Source organism: Podarcis muralis, chromosome 5 (assembly GCF_964188315.1).
Source record: "Podarcis muralis chromosome 5, rPodMur119.hap1.1, whole genome shotgun sequence".
NCBI classification, from domain to species: domain Eukaryota; kingdom Metazoa; phylum Chordata; class Lepidosauria; order Squamata; family Lacertidae; genus Podarcis; species Podarcis muralis.
In genome coordinates this window covers 72,439,147-72,455,022 of record NC_135659.1, presented here as the reverse complement: position 1 = coordinate 72,455,022, position 15,876 = coordinate 72,439,147, and positions in this window count along the sequence as shown.

Here is a 15,876-nt window from a genome sequence, read left to right as displayed (position 1 = left end):
CAGCAGGCTCTCATTATGTTCTGATGTTCATGAGCAGACACACAGCCTTCCAGGTCTTCCTTACTACGGTGAGATAATTTATATTTTAAATTACATTAATTATCTCTAAATATGCATCAATATGTATAAATTAAAGGTAAAGGGACCCCTGACCATTAGGTCCAGTCGTGACCAACTCTGGGGTTGCAGCGCTCATCTCGCTTTATTGGCCGAGGGAGCCGGCATACAGCTTCCGGGTAATATGGCTGGCATGACTAAGCCGCTTCTGGAGAACCAGAGCAACGCACGGAAACGCCGTTTACCTTCCCACCTATTTATCTACTTGCACTTTAACGTGCTTTCGAACTGCTAGGTTGGCAGGAGCAGGGACCGAGCAACGGGAGCTCACCCCGTCGCGGGGATTCGAACCGCCAACCTTCTGATCGGCAAGCCCTAGACTCTGTGGTTTAACCCACAGCGCCACCTGCGTCCCTATGTATAAATGAGTATAGGCCAATTTTATGCAAACCTCTCTCCTTTTCAGGTGAGGCACTTCCACTTTTTATTTAACACACGTGCCCACCCTAATTGGTGCTAAGGGACTGTTAGAAAGATGACTCCCTTCAGACTAGACATGTGATTTTGCTTTGGACACTTGCTGAGTCTCTGAGATCAGCCTATTAGCACAGCCTGCTGATTTTTAGTAATTGCCTGGACTTGGAGGTCATCCCTGCACCACGAAGATAACTGCCTTTGGCTTCCATTACCACAATCAGCAGCCTTCAGGTACCCATCTTCACATTTGCAAACAGACAGGTTTATCGGTTTTGTTCAAAAGCAGGCTGCATCCCAGTCTCTCATTTTCAGAATGGCAGCAACCTATCTCAGTGCCTAGCCTAGCAGACTGCTTGCCATCTGCCAGCAGCAAAACAACATACAGTTAAATGTTAAATACACAGCAGTGCCATGTGACACCCAGAAAAGAAGGCAATGGCTTAAAGCTATATGGGCTTTGTTACATAAACAGCATCCTGAAATTAGTATTTGCTTTTTGAAAAGTAAATAGACATTCTGAGTGTTCTGCCTAGCAGATGGTGGGAACAACAGTTCTTTCCTGGGGGAAAATTTGCTTGATGACCCGAGGGGAACTGAAGTCCCTCTGCTCTCCAGATTGGGGCCCAGAGACAGTTTGTTTCATTAATCAGCTGATCAGTTTATATCCTCGCCCTCTTTGCCTGCCGGCTGAGACTTCCAAAGGGTGATGGGCAGTGGAGCTAAATAGCCAGTGAGCAAAGGTTAAAATAGTAAAAGCCAGCAAATCAGTGAGCAAGGTTATAGCTCCCTCCTGCTAGTCAATAAACCTGATTTACAAGTGTATTCTCTATTTCTGGTGATCACCGGTCATTATATTTTACATATATTTCTTTATTTCCCAGCAGTGTTTTTCCTTGCTTGATGGTGAAAGGGGATAAACTCTTACCCAACCAAAAATTATAGAAATGCTACTACTTATTTATGCCAACACATTGGTAGATAAATGTATCTTCACTACCCACACTCATTACAAGAGGTGGGTGGTATAACCACTTGCTTGTCACTCAAATCCTAAAGGTCCGCATAGTTGTGACGGTCCTTTAAAAGAAGTCACTACCAGATATTGCATATTGTTGTTAAATTTGCAGTGTCCCAGTCCATTTGGGATGGCCCATAAATGAATGATCCAAGAAAATAGGAATATACTGAGTCAGACAGGTGGTTCATCTAGTTCCATACTATTAATTGACTAGCAGCAGCAATCCCTGCAGTGGCCTCTCCCAGCCCTATGTGGAGATATCAGAGATTTAAACAGAGACCTGCATGGCAAACCTGTGATCTGTCATTGTTCAACTGTCCTTCTCCTGCCCTGGCTCAGCTTTCCCCATTTCTGCGCTACTTCATGTTGTGCCCTGCCCTTGAAGTCTGGGTACTGAAGGCTGTCTTTTGTAACGTGGCCATCCCATCCTGATCTGCTACCACTGGCACCAACATCCTCTGTCGACTTGCGATGGTGGCACAATGTCACAGGTCATGATGTTGCAGAGGAACAATAATATTCATATATAGCCTATCAGCAATGTTGAAATAATATTCAACTGCCAATCCAGCCAGGTGGTTTTTTGGGGGGGAGGGGGGGGGAGTTTGTTTTTACTTTGTTACCAATGCTTTTAGGACTGGCCCTGGGTGTAATTATCATTTGTACTTGCTTTGTTCTTACAAGTGGAGTATATTCCATATGCAGGTCAAGATTCTGTTCATCAGTGTCGGGATATTAAAAATGAAAGCACCAATATGCCATTGTTGGCTTTATTTTTCCCTTTAAAATCTCTTTATCTTCTAGGAATTGGAGCATGGCCTAAGCCAGTGGTTCCCAATTAGCTAAATACTGCAGACCCCCTGTTTTGCAAAGTCATGGACTTTTGAAAATTTTGATATCTCTATGGTAGTTTTTGTTATGTGAATGGTGCCATGGACCCCCTGAGTGGGTTACACAAACTGCCTGGCGTCTGTGGACCACCAATTGGGAACCACTGGCCTAAACTATTCCATGTTTTCTAGGCCTGCTCTAATCTGGATTTCACTGTAGTTTATAATCCAAGAACGTTGGCATCTCTGTCAATGCCTTCGTTTTCATTATTGCTCAGCCCAGCAATGGGAAAGGTTAAGGGGAAAAGACTGACAGCCTGGGAGTATAAAGGCTTATTTGGACCTGCTTAAGAGTCAAAAAATGAGCTAGTAACAGAAAACTTCTGTCTGTGCAGTTTTGTAATTTGTTCTGTAGTTATTTGATTCATGACTTCTGTGTGAATCTCATTTCTTCTTCTTCTTCTTTGTCTCTTCTCACCCTTGGCTCTTCTTTTTTTTTTTTTTGCCAGTCAGAGCCTTCTGATGTTGGCTTTCGACTATAAGATTTATGTAGGGATTCCAGCATGTAATTGTCAAATTTCAACTCTTCAATGAAATCCCAAACACTTGTTCTTTTAAAAGAGAGAGAGAGAGTGCAAATCAAAACCTGGAGCAAAAAGATTCAGTAACAAGTTAAGCATCAAACAACTCATTAGGTGCAAAATTTAGTTACTGGAATTCCTTGGAAAAACATGCCTCTTAAAAAGAATAAACAGACTTGGCATGAATCCAAGGTCTGGTGTCACATGATGTTTAATCCGTCAATACAGGACATAGTGAACTCATGAGTAACCTCCTCCTCCTCCTCTCATAGTCCTGCCTCCCCTCCAATGCCTTGCCCTTGGCTGCTGGGCTGCCACCTGCTCTCTCTATCCCACCCCACAGCTGCTGGTTTAGAATAACAAATTAACACCCACTTGCAGAGACCATTACCTACTAGGCATGACAAAGTAAACCTATTAACCTGGGACAGTGTGTCAGCTGGGAGTCTGAGAGGAAATACAAGCCTTCAAGAAGTGGGCAATTTTGCTAGACCAGCTGTAATAAAATAAAATAAACACTGGACCCGGAAGCGGTTTATCTAGGCCTACAAAGTAAAGAGACAAATCCGTAAGAAAATAGGACTAAACTGCATGTCTCCCTCCTTAACTCAAAAGAGGATGGGTGGAGTTTTGTTTGGAATGAGGGGCTGTTCCTGTTGAAGTGAAGGAACTGAGAATACACCCTGCCCAGAACCCTGGAAAACTCATACCAGTCGGCATAAACAGCATAGACCCTAGAGCAGGGTAGTCCAACCCCACATGCAGCCCTCAAGACCTGTTTTGGTGGTTCTCACCAACATTTGGCACCCCCACAAGCCTCAAGCTGCCTGGCTTTGGGAAGGAGGCATGAGGAAGCCTTCCCAAAGCCTAGTTAGCACTTTTCCATCTTTGAGAAGGAGGTAGGAGGGCTCTAGCACCCAGACAGAGTCCTGACAGAGCCTCCTTCCCCAAACCCAGCACCTTGCTTAGTTGGCTTTGGGAAAGCAGCATGAGGGCTGGGGGGGGGGGGGCAGAATTTTTTGCCCTCGCTCTCCACCCCTGACGCGACAAGGCAGTGTGCAGCCCATGGGTTCCATGTCGAAGCAGTCTTGCGACCCACTTGGTATGCAAAGTTGGACCGCATTGAACTAGGTAGATCTACTGGCAAGCTTCCTATGTTCCTGAAGGTTACGCATATGAACAGTGTAGCTATTCATCACATCAGTGGGGCAGGTGAAGTATGATGCCAAGAGACTCAGGCTACCATCCTAACCCAGTTACCTGGGAGTAAGCCCAATTGAATTTAATTGGACTTGCAAATGACTAGATTTGGTTAGGGTTAGGATGGCACTGTTATTGCAGTGAGCCTAGGAGATAAAAAGCTTCCTGGCTATTTCCCCCCCTTTCAGGTCAATTGCCAGCAATGCATGGGGCACAAGGCCGGTTTCTCCACACACACACCCTTTCAGACCTTTAATTTTGGAGGGCGATACATCTAAATGAATAGAGACAGGTGCACACTGAGTTCCAGCCTGCTGGGGCCCACCCCAGCTCCACCGTAATCCTGCTCTGAGCTTTGCCCCCAGTTGTTGTTGTTTAAATTGAAGAAAAACCCTAATTGCAACCAAATGAGTGCATTTAGTAACACTGATTTATTTTAATTGTGAAATACAGAGCAGGAAAACTAATAACGAATGCTTAATAGCCACGATAGCCACTTATTCCATGCAGCTATTTCAGGTGTCCCAGCAAGGATAGCAGACAACACAGTGACACCATGCATTATACTTCTGCACAACTACTTGCACTTATTTGTGTTCTACACAGTTGCTTTTTAAAGCGTACTTGCTACTGTTTTTTCCCTACCTGTGGGTGTGGTGTGGTGGTTAGAGAGTTGGACTAGGATCTGGGAGACCAGGGTTCAAATCCCCAGTCTGACCTTGGGTCAGTCACTGTCTCTCAGCTTGACCTATTTTATGGGGGGTGATAATGCAAGGCTGAAATGAGGAGAGGGAAAACTATGTACACCACTTTGAGCTCCTTGAAGGAAAAGTGTGATATAAATGTAATAATAAACAAACCCCTTTCCCAGCACGTCACTAAAATAAAATAAAAAAGCTGGAGGCACCAGCTATTGAAGTTTATTCAGACTCATTATTCTGTTTTCTCCCCAAGTATGGAGAGGCTGCTATCAGTAAAAAGCTTTCTCTATGTTCAAGCTCTCGAACTATGAGCAGTCCATATGAATTATGAATTGCTGATAACTTCGCATGTGGTACAATAGCTATCCTTTGTGCAGCTCCTTGCCTTAAGCACTTTAATGGTGAAAGCCTCCCCAAGGCTCTAGGGAAGGCAGTGCTGCGGAATGCATTCTCGCCCAACAAGCCAAATGATGTAAAAGCTGCCTTGGATTCCAGACAAATGAGGGGACTTGTTTCAACTGGAAATGGAATGGAATTCCCTTGCAATGCACTAAGCTCCTCTGCTCTCTTGTCAGAAGAAGAGGTAGATTGATTGTGCTAAAGATCTGGTCTAAACTTAGCTCTTGGAACTGCAAATTGGTTCTTGTTGCAAAATGAGTAGGCTCTAGCTGGCAAATCCTCCTTCCAAAATTTACTAGGCTCCTAGCCTGAAAGGTAGGCAGCTAGCACATCTCCTAAAATAGGTTAAGCTTTGAATAGGCCTGCCTGAAAAATGAATAATTTATCAGAATCACTGCAACATCAGCAATTAGTTAAGAAGCCAGAGGGAGTAATACTTGCACATCATCTGTCATTCTGACTGTTTTACATAAGACACAATCCTGTACGTACTCAGAATGTTGCTGGACTGCATCTCCCATCATCCCTGACTATTGCCCATGGTGACCTGGACTGATGGGAGCTGGAGTCCAGCAACATCTGAATGGCCACTGATTCCCCATTTCTGGGCTTGGCAGAAGCCCCACTCCACTGGCAGAACTTGAATTATGCCTACACACTGAAAATAAACTGATTCAACTGCATGGATGTGCTGGCACACCACTATGCCAGTATATTGGTAGCACTGATACAACCCTGCTGCAATATGCAGCAACAACCCAAGCAGGATGGCAATTATGGTGATTGTAAATCTATGCACTTCTATCCTGCCTTTCTCCCAAGTTGGGAGATGGGGAGGAGCAGATTAGGCCAAATCTTATAGACTCCAGCCATGTTCCTGTCAGTGGTTGCATCCCCTTTAAAGTCAAAGGTCTGAAAACAAGAATGGCATGAGATAAATAGTTCAGTACTCTGGACAGATCCAAGAGAAGAGACAATTGGTTCTGATAAGGGTTGGTTGCCGACTGAGCTCCTAAGGAGTGCTGGTTTGGGTACTTGGCTGAGACTGTCCTGAACCCCTGGCATACCTGATGGCAAGTCAGTATGTCAAAGTACATGCATCTAAAGTCCCATGGAGGTCCAGCAGCATCCAACATGGGCAGTTGAGCAGACACAGCACCTCAACTCTGCTTCCCTTTTAAACTTTGCTTTCTGATTGCAGCATCTGGTCTTGAGTCATGTGAACCTCACCATCAGATTCACTTGCTGCTGCTGCCGCCATTTTCATGCCTTTTTGCAATTTAAATCACTTTATTCATTTTCCACCACAGTGCACATACGTGGTCGCACCTCAGTGGGAAGACACCTGTAATGTACTATGCAAATAATGTTCAGGAATCCAAGTGTAAGTTGCTGTATCTCCATTATAGTATATCACTTGCTTTGTATGTAGATTTTTTTTCATTTTCAGTCACCGATATCTCCAAATAAAGGATCATAGGGGCCTGAAGAGACCACTGACCCAAGTCCCAGGAGAGCTGTTTGTCATCTGAATAGATGATACTGGTGCAAATGCACCAACGGTCTGACGCAGAATGGACATTTTATCCTTATAAGCTGATTTACTTTTGCTTTCAGCCAGTAGTCTGCTGAGCAGAAACTGGGTTTGGGATCTCATTATTGATAATCACAGTGGCAACCAGACCTATGCTTTCTTCACCATGCTGTTTTCAGACAGCTTGCTTCGATACAATTTGTGTTTCACAGAAGGAACACAGACTATGTTTTCTGCAGTGTCTTACAAGACTTGCATATGCATTTGCAGAGGCAGCAGCAAAGCATTTATTCTGCTTCATTGGTGTGACTTGGTTATTCTGGTGCAAACAAAATGTAGCAGTGATCTATCTGATCAGACTGCCCAGTTACTCAGAGGTAACAAAGGCTGGTAGTGGGAAGGTGCGATGTTAAGCATCCAATTTCCTTTGCTGTTGGGTGCTCAAAAGGTGGCATAAATCACACTGAAACCGCAAAGCAGTACATTAGCTGGTGTCAGAGGCATCAGCACAAATAGATGGTGTAACAAGAAGCAGCCTTGTTAAATCAATACTGTTTTAACAACTTGGGAGCCTCGGAATATTTTCCAGCCCGCTCTTCCTGGGGGCATCATCAGCCCATGTGGAGCTAGTTTCTGATGGTGGGATAATTACATTATTTCTTCCTTTCATCTCTTCAGTTGCTGCTTCATAACTCAGATGCCTGAAAAGCTTTTTCCATATGAGATTGGATAGAATTAGATAATGTGCATATTTTGACAGCTTTTCTCTAAGCCTTCAAATAGTTTTCCCAGGAAAATTTCAGTACATTATTGTTAAGCTAATCCATCTTTCCTGATTTAGATTTTAAGGGTGCTATCCTGTACTAAAGATCCACCAGTTTGGGGAGTCCTGGAATGTGGCAGATGCCAGCTGTGCGGGCACAACTGGAAACAATTACTCCATCCAAACTCTCCTAACATGTCATCCCCTAACAAGCTCCATGGACAGAGCTGTTCCTTACACTAGTAGAGTAGCAAAAACTGGGTAGAGACATGGACAGAATATGGGTAGCATGGAGGAACAGCACACTCAAGCCAGATATTGTATATTCCAGACTACATTGAGAGCAGGCCTTTGCACCACCCTTGGATATGGTATCATGAATTTTCTTCTCCTTGGTTTCAATGTGAAGGGGAAATAAAAAATAGTCATTGTCCCCGTCTTCCACCTCACCCACAGTGCCATAGTGCCATGACATACTATAGGACATGGTGTGATTCAACATCTGATCACAACACATCACCAACAGTATATAAACCCCATATATGAAGACCACAATATCTTGGTGTCCTCACTGCATACACACTGTATGCAAGGGGAAACCATAGAGAATGAGCACTTTACACAACAGGGAGCACTTTGTAGATATAAAAAGAGCCTGGACTCACTGACACACATGGAAACCTCAGCACATTGCCCACAATTTTGTGTCTAAAACCCTAACAGTTGCCTCACCTAGGGACTTCAGACAATGTTGTCTTCATAGACTTGCATGGGGGGAAATGAAAGTGACATCCCCAAAAATGGCTGGGGTGAGGGAGCTTCTTGTTAAGGATTCATGGGGCAATAAGGTCCTTGCTGGGGGTAAAATCCCTCCTTCCAGCCATTTTCAGGAGGATGCCGTCTATATTTCTCTATTTTGGGAGCTGCTCTGAAGCATATCTGGAGTTTCTGGACCACTCTACTTCAACTTGGACCATTTATTTACTTTAAATGATGTCAAAATACCTCCAAATCATCCTGCTTCAGTTCAGTATTCAAGCGTAGTGCAAAGTGGATGCAAATCTCAATTGTTTGGTCGCAGGATGGCATTCGTTTTAGTTGTACCTGGGTGGAGTAAGCAGTTTGCTGTTGCTGTTGTGTAATTGTTTCTCTAAATAAAGGGGAGGGAGAGATGTGTGGATACTGTCATTATAAGGTTTAGCCACTAGGTGCCACTGGTTAGTTTCCTGTCCCTGTTCAATTCTTATTGAACAGAGACAATAAAGTTCTCGTTTCACTTCCTGATGGTGTGTCTTTTAAGCCTTCCACAACAGTGAAGATGTCAGCACACAGCAGCAGCCCTTCTGCTGATTAGCAGAGTCCTGCCCTCTGGCAGTTGATGAGACTGTCCAGGTTCCAATGGGCAGAAGGAGCTGCAGATGGCTGGTAAGGATGCCAGCCCCTCTGTCAAACTGCAGAGTCTTTGGATCTTGACCAGTATGCTTCACACTGTAGCATGGCAGTGTAATGTTATACACACATCTACTCAGATGTAAGTGAGTATAGAACTGCAGCCTTAGACCACCAACTCTTTTACATTGCATTTTAAATGGGAAATGTTATAAATGCCAAAAAAATGTATTGTTTTCTTTCTTCAGATTCAAAAAATGATGCTATTTTGGAAATGGAAAATCAGCTGGGCTAAAAAAAAAAAGAAATATAACTATGGAACAACACAGCTGATCAGTGACAGATGCATACTTACATTCCAAATACTTACATTCAGGGTTTCTCAGCACTTTTTAATTGCCCAGCAGTTGCACGCATTTTCTGGCTTCCTGTGGAGGATTGTTGCCCTGAGACACAGGGCTAAGCACATGGCTTTTGGTCAAGGTAATTCCAAGAAATACAAAACCTTCTGGAAAACGTATCATGCAGAGCTGTAAAATGAACCCATTGTTGCTCCTGCACCCGGCTATCTCTTGACATCATTGCTGTGTACACAGCGCTCATTAGGACCCCCTCTGGCCACTCAGAAAGAAAAGACCAAACAGGGCAAAACAGCTGGTTAGTATATGTGCAGGGGTGTGGTGCCTGTATGCAAACAGTGCTTCAAGGAGCCACAGATGAGAAGAGTGTGTTGGAATTAGTCCAGATACAATTAAGTTAAAGGGGAAAGGGGCTAACCCTATAGACAAATATCCTGTCCTGTTTCAGTGAGGCATGCTACCTATAAAACTTATACCTACTCACTGTAGTAGCAGGCTCCCTCCTTGAAAATACACATTGAGTTGGAATCATACGGCTGCTGTTATGTGTGTTTGTGTGATGACTGCAAGTTCCAAGTGATAAATTGGCCATTTGAAGCTTCCACTGTATGGCAGCTGTCCTGAACTAAAACTTCTCCATAAATGCTGTTGATCACAATAAATTATGTTTTTTACAACTATGTATTGTTAACTGGAGCATTCTTGAGTGATAGTTTATCATTTTGATTGTAAGTCACTTTGGACAGTCACTTGCCCCCCAAAGTGACCTAATAATATTAATATTTGGGAGCAAAGAGATGATCATATTTAAGTATCATCTCACATTGTATTTGTCATATTGGCTGGCCCTGTGCTAAGGGACGTGGGTGGGGCTGTGGTCTAAACCACCGACCCTCTTGGGCTTGCTGATCAGAAGGTAGGCGGTTCGAATCCCTGCAATGGGATGAGCTCCTGTTGCTCGGTCCCAGCTTCTGCCAACCTAGCAGGATAGAAAACATGCCAGTGCAAGTAGATAAATAGGTATCACTGCGTTAGGAAGGTAAACAGTGTTTCCGTGTGCTCTGGTTTCCGCCACAGTGTTCCGTCGAGCCAAAAGTGGTTTAGTCATGCTGGCCACATGACATGGAAAGCTGTCTGTGGACAAACGCTGGCTCCCTCGGTCTGAAAGTGAGATGTGCTGCAACCCCATAGTCGCCTTTGACTGGGCTTAACCATCCAGGGGTCCTTTACCTTTTACCTTTCTTACCTTGGGCTTTAGTTGAATTTTATTTAGTTCTTAGAACTTCCATGGGGTGAGGGCAATTTAGGCTGGGGAATCTGGCACCGGGAAAAGAGTTACACAAACCATCCCTCCTATAGCCCAGTGCTGCAGCTTTTGATTTGATTTGGGTCTCCTCATGACTGCTTTTCACTTACAGAAAGTGAGGGCCCATCCACACTGGAGTTTAATGTGGGTTTGAATCTGCTTGTTTCTCTATTTATTTATTTTGCAGAGACCACACAATAGCCTCCTCAGGTGACAGACAGCCCCTGCACACCACTAAATGCAGATGTCCCCAATCCGTTGAGAATCCCAAAGGAAACGAAAATCCAATATAAAATCACATGTTATCTAACTGTGGATGTGCTGAAGTGCATTGTGTGAGAGTTTTCTTTTTACATGTGTGGTGATGTTTCCCGGGGTACAGTATTGTCTGTTACCACACACTCCTACTTCTGGTCCATTTTAATCCTTGGCAACTCACTTGAAAACATTCTTGAAATGCAAATCTTTGTTTCTTGTTTAACCCCTAAAGTATTATTTCTCATTAGAGAAATACCAACAGGTCAACATAATTTTAGCCACAAAATGATATTTAATTTTTCCAGCCCTATATACTCTGCTAGTTCTCCAAAGGCCACCTAGTGAACTTTATGGCTGTGTTAAGACATTCCAACCCTGTACTCTAACCACTGAACCTCAAATTATCCTCTTTTATTGGAAAGGGGCAGCTACAACCCCAAGAAAGAAAGAAAGAAAGAAAGAAAGAAAGAAAGAAAGAAAGAAAGAAAGAAAGAAAGAAATTTTCCTTCTAGTTTTTTTAATAAGTCCTGAAGAGTGTTGTTGTTTTTTTACACAGTCTTGATTACCTTGGTGATCTAACCATTTTCCAAACTGTGTTTCAGGCTGCAGTCAAGCAAATGAGATAAATGACTACTTCACGTACCATCTGGCTTCTGACAGGCTGACGGCAGAGTTCACCGGCTCTCCTGCTGACAACACCCTCTGCATGGCAGGCTGCATTAGAGCAGTTTGGAAAATGTAGAAGCCAGGACTAAGTGCAATAGGAGAATGCTCCATTTCATGTTTATGGAGGACACTAGGGCAGTCGAGGTATGACAGCAGAACACTTCAGATCATTCGCTACCAATTAAACACTAAGTTTGTATTTGGACGCTGATGTATATGATAAAATTGCTGTCCAACACTGCATGCTCCTTTTGATTCATGTCCAAACGAAGAGTGAAAGTCCCAGGTTGAAATCTTCTCTAGCTGGAGAGAACCTCAAGTAGGAAGGTTGAAGAAGGGGGTTACCTGGTATCTTGGAAAGCAGGTGTGAGTCACTCATACTTTCTCTGCAGCTGGTTTCTGGGGGAGGTAATAAACTGCACCATGTCCCTGCAGATCTGCATGTTATGGACTCTAATCTGAGACCTCGTTCAACTGATTCCATAGTAAAAACTAGGATCAGCCCAAGTCATTTTGCAACCTAAGGAAGAACAGCATTTGGCACTGCTCCTAGTTCAGGATCATAGGGTCTGAGACAACTAAGCCAGCACAATGAGTCTCTCTTGCACAAGAGCTGGGACTTTGCCACCTCTTGTTCCCCTATGTGCTCCTCTACCTTCCCCAGATGTGCTTGGGAGAGTCAAGAGAACACCTAGAACAGTATACAAGGAGGGGGAGATCATTCTGTCTGGCAAGCAATTTGTGTCCCTTCCGTGACACTCCAAATCAGTTGCCTGAAGCAACCATCTCTGTGTCCCAAATAGTAGGGCTGGCCTAAAAGCCAACACTGGTATTAACTTTGCAAATTGGCACATAGGCCCTGGCAGGCTGCTCGGAGTCTGTTATTAGTGGGAACCTGAGATGAATAGTTTCAAAATAAGGAACATCCTTTAGGACCTGTGGGAATATGACCTGAAATAAGGGCTATTTCCTCTAAATATGACTGAGATTATTACCGTGAAGCAGTTTATACAGAGGCGTAGGAAAGGGGGTGTGGGGGTGCAGTCCGCCATGGGTGTCATCCTTGAGGGGGGGTGTGACAAAATGGCACACCACAGGGGGCGGCACTTACTGTGGGGCCTGGTCTGCAGTGCGCCCAAGCCACGCGCCTCTCCTGGGAGTGACGCGGTAGCTCGGGCCCCGCGGTGCCCAAAACTGCAGCGTGGGGCTTGCGTCTGCCAGGCGGACTCTGTGGGCAGCTTGAAGCGCCACCCTCCAGAGCGGATCACCGCCCCCATGCACAGATTGCTGCACTACCCCTGTGGGTGGATCACCCCGCCCCCGCTGCTCCGAGTGCAGAGCAGCTAGCTATGCCCCTGAGTTTACACACGGAGAGGTACAGTGGTACCTTGGGTTAAGAACTTAATTTGTTCTGGAGGTCTGTTCTTAACCTGAAACTGTTCTTAACCTGAGGTACCACTTTAGCTAATGGGGCCTCCTGCTGCCGCCGTGCCACTGCCACACGATTTCTGTTCTCATCCTGAAGCAAAGTTCTTAACCCGAGGTACTATTTCTGGGTTAGAGGAGACCTGAAGCGTCTCTAACCTGAAGCGTCTGTAACCCGAGGTACCACTGTATCATGGAAATGAGAAATAATAGCATCAATAAAAGGTTCCCTTAAAATATGAGGCATTTGGTAGCTTTATGCAGAAGGCACAGAGTAGTACTACTTGAGATCAAGGGCTAAAGATGGCTTTAGGTGTAAAAGGTGCAGCAGTATCCATTCAGATAGTAGTCTTGTATGATTCACATCTTTATTTGGTCTAAAGCATTTGCCATGTGCCATGCTTGGAGTGCTGTTTTATGATGTTGGTTTTATGGGTTTTACGCAATACTGCTGTGTTGTATTTTCACTAATTGCTTGTTTATTGCCCTGGGATCTTCCGGCTGCACAGTAGATTACAAATACTACCACTACTGCTACTACTACAAAAAATCCCTCACTTTTTAAGAGTTGGCATTTTGAGAGCCTCCAGATTCTCAGCAGAAGCTTACGGTTTAGAGAAGCATCTGACATTTACTTGCTATTCTGAGAAATGGTTAAACATCATTCCTTCAACACAAAGCTAGAGAGTCTCTAGGATACAATAACAACTCAGCCTTTCTCCCCTCCCCACCCACAAATTCCCTGCCCCAAATTGGTTTAATTCCTAATCCTATAAAGCTCATGCATATACCAATCTGGTAATTTGGCTCAAGTCTGCTTTGAGAGTCTCTTGATATTCTTTTATACAAAAATGATCCTTAACAGTTGTTCCACTGTTCAATTTTACCAGATTTACTGAAAACATTTAGTCTGTTAATTGCAACATGCTTCCTACTGTATGAAATACAGCAACAGATTGAGGGTGAATAAAGATGAAGAGAGCAGGTTTTTTTAAATATATATATATATTTTTATTCAGCAACAACCAAGTCAAAAATGATTTCCTGACAAACAGTGTGGCTTATTGTCTATTCTCATATACAAACTCCTCCACACCAACCATCTGATATCCATTATTACCATTGCAAACAACCACTAACTCCCCAGCTGGTCAGCTCCATCTCAACACTGCAATAACCATTCAGGGCTGCCATATGGTACGAGAGTTTCCTGAGCTGGGTTGTCACTCAGCTTTATACATTTCTGAATCAATTTCCTTCTGGGGATTTTGTAATATATAATTTGGAAACCCTATTTTCATGCAAGCTGAAAATTTGGTTTGAGCGCGCTCTCTCTCTCTCTCTCTCTCTCTCTCTCTCTCTCACACACACACACACACACACACACAACACCTGATGGTTAATCTGCAGCTGTAGATCAACTGTCTAAAAATGGCGGAGGGAAGTTTCTAGCTTATTGTGAAGCTGCAACTACAGCTGAAGAGGCGTCTTGACTTAAGAGAGTTTATGTATGTCCAGTTCTAAAATGGATGCTAAAAGAAGTTCTTCCTAGGCTGCTGAAAGATCTGTTCTTAGGGTGCTTCCCAAAGCCAGGGCTGGGAAGAAAGCCCCCCCCCCAACCCCCAGAAATTATCTAATGATAGAGGTTCTGGGGTAGAGGAAAGGTGAGTTACTGGTGCCATTTAAGTGCAATAGATGTTCTTTCCCAATTCTGCTGGTTCATATGGACTAGCAGTGATAAAAATGGAGAACACCTGCTTCCTCCCCTTCTTTTAAAATTAAATGTATAACCTGCTTTTCTAAAAAAAATAAAAATATTTTTTTACTCTAGATAAAATAACGGACACTTTATTTATTTCCATTCAGTGTATTAGCACCAAGGAAGCTAAAAGGAAGACTAAAACTACAACAACATTATTTTAAAATAAGTTAATAGGTACATTGGCAGGAGCGCCACTGCAACCACCTTAATGCTTCACCCTCTCCCTTCCAGTAAGCACCAGTGACACCCCTCCAGGGAAGTGAGCTTGGTGGCTTTGCCCCACCAGGCAAGACACTTCTGCAGGGGTAGGATTTCTGTGGACAACATTACGACGTTGAAAACATTTCAACTCCAGGTCCTGTGTTTTTTGATGATGCAGATTATCCATGTTGCTCCAAGAAACTCTCTTGTGTCCTGGTCTCAGGAAATCTGCAGATGCAGAGGGCGCTTGCTGATGTGCCCACATATGGGGCAATGTCACTTCAGCTCATGTCACTTTCCTGTGGGGGAGGGAGCTCGAAGTTCAACGCATCCTGTTTACCCCAGTCCTTAGCTTTGCTTCATGTGGGATGCAGCTGCCAGATGTCTGAGCAGCACATCTTTTTCTCTCTCTTTTCCTTGAGATGCACAGCTGGTATCCCTGTGGTGGAATGCAGCATATATGAAGCTGGAAGGGCTTTAGAAAAAGTCTGGTCGTCTGTCCTGCCATCTGGACCCAATGCCCATCTTGATGACCGAAGGCAGTTAAATCATCAATCACAGCTCTCACCTAAGTAGCACAACAGCAACAGGTCTCCATCTTCTAAACACCCTTCCTGGGAATTGCAGCAACTACAAAACACAGCCAGTGTGGTGTAGTGGTTAAGAGCAATAGACTCGTAATCTGGGGAACCGGGTTCGCTTCTCTGCTCCTCCACATGCAGCTGCTGGGTGACCTTCGGCTAGTCACACTTCTTTGAAGTCTCTCAGCCAATTTAGAAATAATTGCTAGAATTTAAATAGAAAAACAGTGCACCTCACCCTAGTGAGAAAAATTGGGACCAGGCAGCCAGCAGCTCAGTCTGCTATTGTCTGATGGGCAGCATCAATGCGTCACCTAGTTGTAAAACAATGCTGTAAGGTAAGCCATTATTATTATTATCCCTCATATT